Raw genomic sequence first — 7,241 nt, 5'->3', positions numbered from 1 at the left:
ACACACCTGATAAATATTCTGATATACGAGTTTAGAAATTAAGGGTTAAACATTAATTAGCCTTTCAAATCTGAAAATTCCCTTGGTTTCTGTCCGTTGTTTGTTGACAGTGTTTCTGGATTTTATTTTGATTTTCAAATCTGTCACTGGGATTTCTGTTGACTGGATTGCTGGTTATTATTGTTGTTGCTGTGTTACGTACTACGTGGTTGACTTTTTTCTTCTTATATTGGCAATATCAGGTACACAACTGTAATTTTGACATTTTGTAAGCTGAAATGAAGAATGAAATGTTAAATTTCTAATTTAATTTTTTTTTAATTGTATTTAGGTCATTTCATGTATTATTATTCTGTAAATCGCCGTCGTTTGCATAATTAGGCATATTGTAGCGATGTATTAAATAATGTTTTGCTTTAACCTGATTATTAGGTAGTATATATTTAAGCATGTTCATTACTGATTAAACTGTCAAATAATAAAAATAGAAGAAGATAATGTAAAAAATGGCTTTATTAAATCAGTTTGACAAAATTGATTAAGTTCCTTATTCATAAGGGTTTTAGTATCGCCAACATTAAGTTAATCGAAATCATGTAGCTAAATTCAGTTAAAACAGGAATTAATTTTGCGAATCAAGTATTAGGACATAATTTGAATTAAAACAAGGATAATCAAGGTTAAATTATTTAATTTGTAGAAATACGGTTTAGTAATCAAAATTATTTCTAATTTTCATTATTTGTAAATAATTAATTTCAATAGCTCAAGTCATCTAACAATATGATTTTCAATCCGACTATGGGATAATTAGTTTTGTTTTTAAAAAAAAAATTATTTGACAATTCCATGTTGTATTTATAATTATAATTTTAGTAATATTACTTTCCATTAATATTTGTTTTAAACTAGTATCTAATATGTTATTTTAAGTACGTAGAGATTGATTTTATAATTATAGAAAAACTTAGCAATAATAAAATGTAGTCATTAAAGGATATTCATAAAATAAGGAAGGATTTCGCTAAAAATAAATAGATATAAACAATATAAAAAATTTGCAGGATTCTCCAATCTCAATTATTTATTTATTTTAAAAAACAATACTTAGATCCCGAGATGGGCCGTTTTAGTAAATTTCACGGTCCTACCCAAAAGTATAATAACGCGTAGTCTTTTGGCGCATATTTAATAAGGTTATTTTCTTAAATATGAGTGTGCATTTATGTAATCCAAATCCCGATCTTGACGGAGTCAAAATGCGTCAACAAATCACGTGTACACTGGTTGTGACGTGGTTCGAAATGCATTTTCACGACGTTGCAATTCTTGTATAAAATAATAATAAGAATAATGATAAAAGCGGTTAAAAGTTAAATTTTGCACATAGGTTCAACATGTATTAAATCAGATAATCATGCCAAATATGACAGTTGAGCGACCGTGCTAGAACCACGAAACTCGGGAATGCCTAACACCTTCTCCCGGGTTAACAGAATTCCTTATCCGGATTTCTAGTACACAGACTGTAATATTGAGTCATTCTTTTCCTCAATTCGGGATTAAAATTGGTGACTTGGGACACCTTAAATCTCCCAAGTGGCGACTCTGAAATAAATAAACAAATCCCGTTTTGATTGTCCTTTAATTGGAAAAAACTCCTACGCCCCTCGAGGGGGCGGAAAAGGGAGGTGTGACAATAAGAACGACGGATGTAACTCGCCATTTGATTTCGCTACAACTTTTGATTTGGTGATAGTTAACTCGAGTTTTCCGAAGAGGGAGGAGCAGATAGTTACCTTCCGGAGTTTGGTGGCCAGCCTATGTTGGGTCATGAGGTACTCATTCGGGATGACCTTACAATCAGTAAGGCCTTGAGATCAAGAGGTGTAGGAGGAAGAGGGCGGTGTGCGGACAACCTAAGATCAAGTGTAGTAACTTGACTAAGGGCAAAGCTCTAGAGTTGGGAGAGAGGTTGCTGGCTATGAGGGTCTAGGGGAGTAGGGAGCCCGACTAGTATGCGGACCACGACAACGAATTACATTAGGGTAGCTGCTAGAGAGGTCTTAGCTGTCACAATCCAAAATTACCGACACATTACCTGACCCGAGTGAACCAAACTATATAATGCACCCAAACTATTTACATAAAAATCAATTTAACTGCGGAAGCTCTTTGAAAGTCTTATATATTTTAAAGTTAAATGATTGAACAATTTTCCAATTCAAAATTATATATAAAGCATTTCGTCATAATAATGAGACCAAATACAACAAATGTTTTTTAATATATGTCATCTACCATCCCATTACAGAACTATCTATGGAGCCTCTATACCAAAGAATAGAATTAAACACTTGGCTAATGCTCGAGTAACATAAATTAAGAAAATAACATGACAGCTACCACAAAATAGGAGTGGTGCCTCACCATATACCTCAGAAAGAGAGTCATCCTAGACATGTTAGCATGGCACGATCATACCTTATCCTAAATCATGTAAATTAAGTGGGGCCCTGGATGGGGTCTCTGAGGTCTGAGTACACCATTGTGATACTCAATAAGTGTCATAAACTCTCTCCAACTCAAGATCCTCGAACAAGATTCTACAAAAAATATGTAACCAATATTTGATATAAAGTGATAAACAATTATTTGAATCATGCTCTTTATCATTTTGAATAAAAGACAAGTGAAATGTAAGCCTTGCTATAGAGTTTTAGAACGTCTCTATCAATCCATGATTTTTATGGAAATCATATAAAACCATTTCAATCTCATTAAGTCATTGAAATTATTTTCGGCTCCTTAGGCCTAAATATAAGAAAGTTATCTTTTACATTTTTACCGGGAGTACTATACCGATACCAACATAATGAACAACTACTAAGTGATCAATCTAGCAACAAGTATTTGGCCCTACTTGTCTGGGTGGCTTCCAGTAGTGCCGTATGAGTCGACTTAACCTTATTATTTTAAGTAATTATTATTTGCTCTCTCAATGAGGTACTTTATCCCACAAACCTTGGCTTAGCATTGGAATATGTTCCTACACTGACACACGTAGTTTCATGGTAACGAACTCAACATTCGAACCAATCTCAGTGGTATTCACTAATAACTCCCAAAATATTTAACATATCAAAAATAAATTCATAGCATAATTACCTTAAATGATCTATTTTTATCAAATCATGATTTTCATAGCCAACCAAACCATTTGAATAAAATCAAATGAATAACCTTTTTCATGTTAAAGCCTTTAGCAATTTAACATCAATTTAAAAATACAGTCAAACCTCTCTATAACATGCTCGTTTGTTCCGAAATGGCGAAGTGTTGTTATGGAGAACATATATTATAACATAACGTGAAAGTTAGTTCTGGAAAAGCTTGACTTTTATAGTGAAATGTTGTTATATAGGGATGTTGTTATAGAGAGGTCTGATTGTACAACAACTACTTCCTTTGTTTAAATTTCAAAAGGCAAGCTTTTTCATAGAAACATATCTTTAGCACCCAAGCGTTTATATTCTTATCAACATATAAGTTTCAATAAAACTTATAATATTTCCTTAGATGTCATTTTGCCAACAAGTTTTGAAGACAAATTTTTTATAAAATTACGTAACACTTCATAAGTAACAAATTTAGAAACACACGGTGATATCTCTCCCGCTTGTCCCCACTATTACATATGCACATTTACAAATAATTCAATGTATCAACTCAAGACATGCTTTTAAAGAGAATCCCTCAAGAAGAGTAAGTCTTAATCAACTTACCTCAAACTTCAAGCTCCAAAAATACTATAATTCTCCAATTGATTAAAGTGCTCAAATGTTGCCAACAATTCGACATCTACAATTAAATATGCCAACTACATTAAAACAAATTCGAAAAGATTCATAAATATCCATTTAAGTTTCATAAGTCGTCAACAAGCATTCAACCATCCCAAATTATCTAATAGGTTTACCCATTAGCCTATTCAACTTATTTTTTATCATTTAGTACCCATTTAGAGTCATTAATGATACTATATTAATTACCCAACATTATCAAGTCACTATTTATTGTCTTCTCCAATAAAACCCTAGGTTCAAGAACTAGTGTTCTTTCTTAGCAAAACGGTGATTCCCACTTAAATTTGTTCATAAATTAAGTTATCAAGTATATTGGAATCATTAGAAACTCAAGACAATTCCATTTATATCAATTCATCACTATTCATCTTCTTTTTTGCTCAAAATATCATTTTCAAGACCCACCCTTAGGGGTCACACAATATACCATTACAATTACAACTTCAAATAAAATTCACAAACATGCTATCCATACTCCAATGTGTCGTATATATGAAGCTCAATTAAAGGGATTACCTCTTGGTGGAAGAATCTCATTTTTCCTTTTTTTGGTATTTTTGAAGACTAAACTTATTTTCTATGGATTTAATCCATAATAATGTTAGTGTTATCACTAAATGATGTTATATAATCATCCTAGTATCAAAATAACTTACCTTAAAGTGTATATATGGCGGAAGAGCTCCTCCTTCTCTCTAGAAATCAATTCCAAGTTGAAGAACTAACGTATTCTCTCTCTAAACCCATGTTTCATCCCTTCTAAAATGGCCCCTAAAGCTGTGTAGCCTACGTACAAGGCCTTCCCTTGACCAAAATATGAAATTGGCTACGCAAGTTGCGTAGCCTGCTGCGTAGCTGCGCTACCACCTTATGGTAAAAAGTCCATAACTAATTGTAGAAATATCCAAATGACAAACTGTTTGAAGCACTAAAAATTAAACCCATAAAACTTTAATTGACTATGTCATACACCATATAACTCTTCATATCTTTAGAGTTATGCTCTTTTGAAGTTAAGTTTTATGCGAACTCATTTGAACCTTTAGCCCATCATATAGTTTTCAACTTGACTTAGTCTTATGTCTCTTCTTAGACTATAAATCATTCCAAATATACGTCATACACATATTATCATGTTCAAGTGATATCATTCGTATCATTATCCCTTGCTCACATGTGGATTAATAAAATTAGCACATGTCGGTCTTTTTTTAAAACCTTTAAACACTTTGAATTTTCCGAAGTTTTACATTAGCAGTCACGAATGGTTACTCCGGAGCTCACGAAGGGGACTAATGGTAGAATGGAGAAGTCTAAGGTAAAGTAGAAGCCGAAAAAAAGCTCATTTGAAGCTAGTAGAAAGCACAAACGAGAGGGAAAAAGGACATATCGCGAGTGTTATAAGAGGCCGAAAAAAATGTGAAGTTAGCGATGATGGCAACTAAGACTGCGGTGTTTGAACGTCTCTACGAGGAACTAGGAGGCAAAGGTGGGGACAAGAAGTTGTACCAATTATCCAAGATGATGGAGAGGAAGACTTATGACTTGAACCAAGTGAAATGCATTAAAGGCGAGGACGACATAATATTGATGGATGAGGCTCATATTAGACGAATATGACAGACATACTTTCATAATCTATTGAACAAGGAGGGGGACATAACCATTGTGTTGGTGAGCTGAAGCACGCCGAGAGTCGGCGTGATTTTAGGTATTGTAGACATATTAAGGTAGAAGAGGTGGAAGGGACGATGCGTAAGATGAGCAGGGGCATATCGACAGGGCTAGACGAAATTCTGGTGGAATTTTTAAAAGAACGCGGGCCGAGAAGGCTTGGAGTGGCTTATTAGCTTATTTAATGTTATTTTTAAGACGAAGAAGATGCCCGAATAATGGAGGTGGAGTATGATGGTTCCATTGTACAAGAACAAGGGTGATATCCAAAATTACAACAACAGTAGGGGTATAAAGTTGTTAAGCCACACTATGAAGGTTTGAGAGAGGATGGTGGAAGCTAGGGTGAGGATGAGTGTGTTTATTTTCGAGAACCAGTTCGAATTCATGCTGGGAAATTCGATTATGGAAGCTATTCATCTGATGAGGAAATTAGTGGAGCAGTATAGGAAATGGAAGAAGGACTTGCATAGATGTTCATTAACCTTGAAAAAAGTACGAAAAAGTTCTAAGAGATGTTTTGTGGAGGTGTTTGGAGGTTAGCAGTGTTTCGGTAGCGTACACTAGGGTGATCAAGAATATGTACGATGGTGCTAAGACTCGAGTGAGGATTATGGGAGGTGACTTGGAACACTTTCCAATTGTGATGGGGCTACACTAGGGATCGACCCTTAGCCTATATTTATCTGTCTTGGTGATGAACATACTGATGCGACACATTTAAGGGTAGGTGCCATAGTGCAGGTTACTTGCTGATGATATAGTATTAATCGACGAGATGTGATGCGGGTTAATGCGCGGTTGGAGGTTTGGACACAAACCTTGGAGTCTAAAGATTTCAAGTTAAGCAGGACCAAAATAGAATAATTGGAGTGCAAATTCAATGATGGGATTCATAAAACAGACATAAATGTTGTTTGCCCAAGTAAAGGTGAAGCTTTGAACCAGGTCCATCTTGTGAAGCACAGTTATGATCAACTCAAACATGTGAGATGCACGTGAAGGAGATAAACCTAACTTATCAGAAGTGATATCTCCTGATCATGATCGAAAAGATTGCATATTGGATAAGGATAAAGACTCCTTACACAAAGAGAAACACGGCTCAAGAAATGGATAGAGTTAGAGGGTGAGACCAACTAGAACTTTTCCACCAAGGAAGAGTAGTATATGTATTCTAGTCAATCTCTTTTACTAACTCCATAAATATCAATGTTGTTCTCTTTTATAGGTAATGCACATAAACAGAAGTTAAACGTGAATTGAGAGCAAAATAGCAAGGCAATTTTGCAAGCAATTTATGTGTGATTCAAGTGTGCAAACCTGAAGCTACTTGAACCAGATAAAAGAACCAGTTCCAAGCGTCTGTCTTTTTATTCTAGTTCAATTGTAGTAGGAGATTTTACATTGTACCTTTTAGCTTATTTAGGATCAATTGTATTAGGTACTTAGAGTTTTCAAGTTAGAGTTAACTTGAAGTTGTCGCAACAGTTGAGGTTGTGTGCTACAACGGGATTAGAGTTAATCCTAGGTTTACAAAAGAGTTTTTGTAAATGCAATTTTTGGCTCAGTGATTTTAGTGGAGAGTATGGGAAAATCCTTCTGGAAGGTAAGTCGTGGTTTTTTCACCTTTTGAGCCAGGTGTTTTCCACGTAAACTTTGTGTTCATTATTTTTTGTATTTATTATTCCGCAATAGTAC

This window comes from Nicotiana sylvestris, chromosome 1 (genome assembly GCF_000393655.2).
Source record: "Nicotiana sylvestris chromosome 1, ASM39365v2, whole genome shotgun sequence".
In the NCBI taxonomy this organism is placed as follows: Eukaryota; Viridiplantae; Streptophyta; class Magnoliopsida; order Solanales; family Solanaceae; genus Nicotiana; species Nicotiana sylvestris.
The sequence above is the reverse complement of the archived record's forward strand: the minus strand, read 5'-3'. Positions refer to the sequence as shown.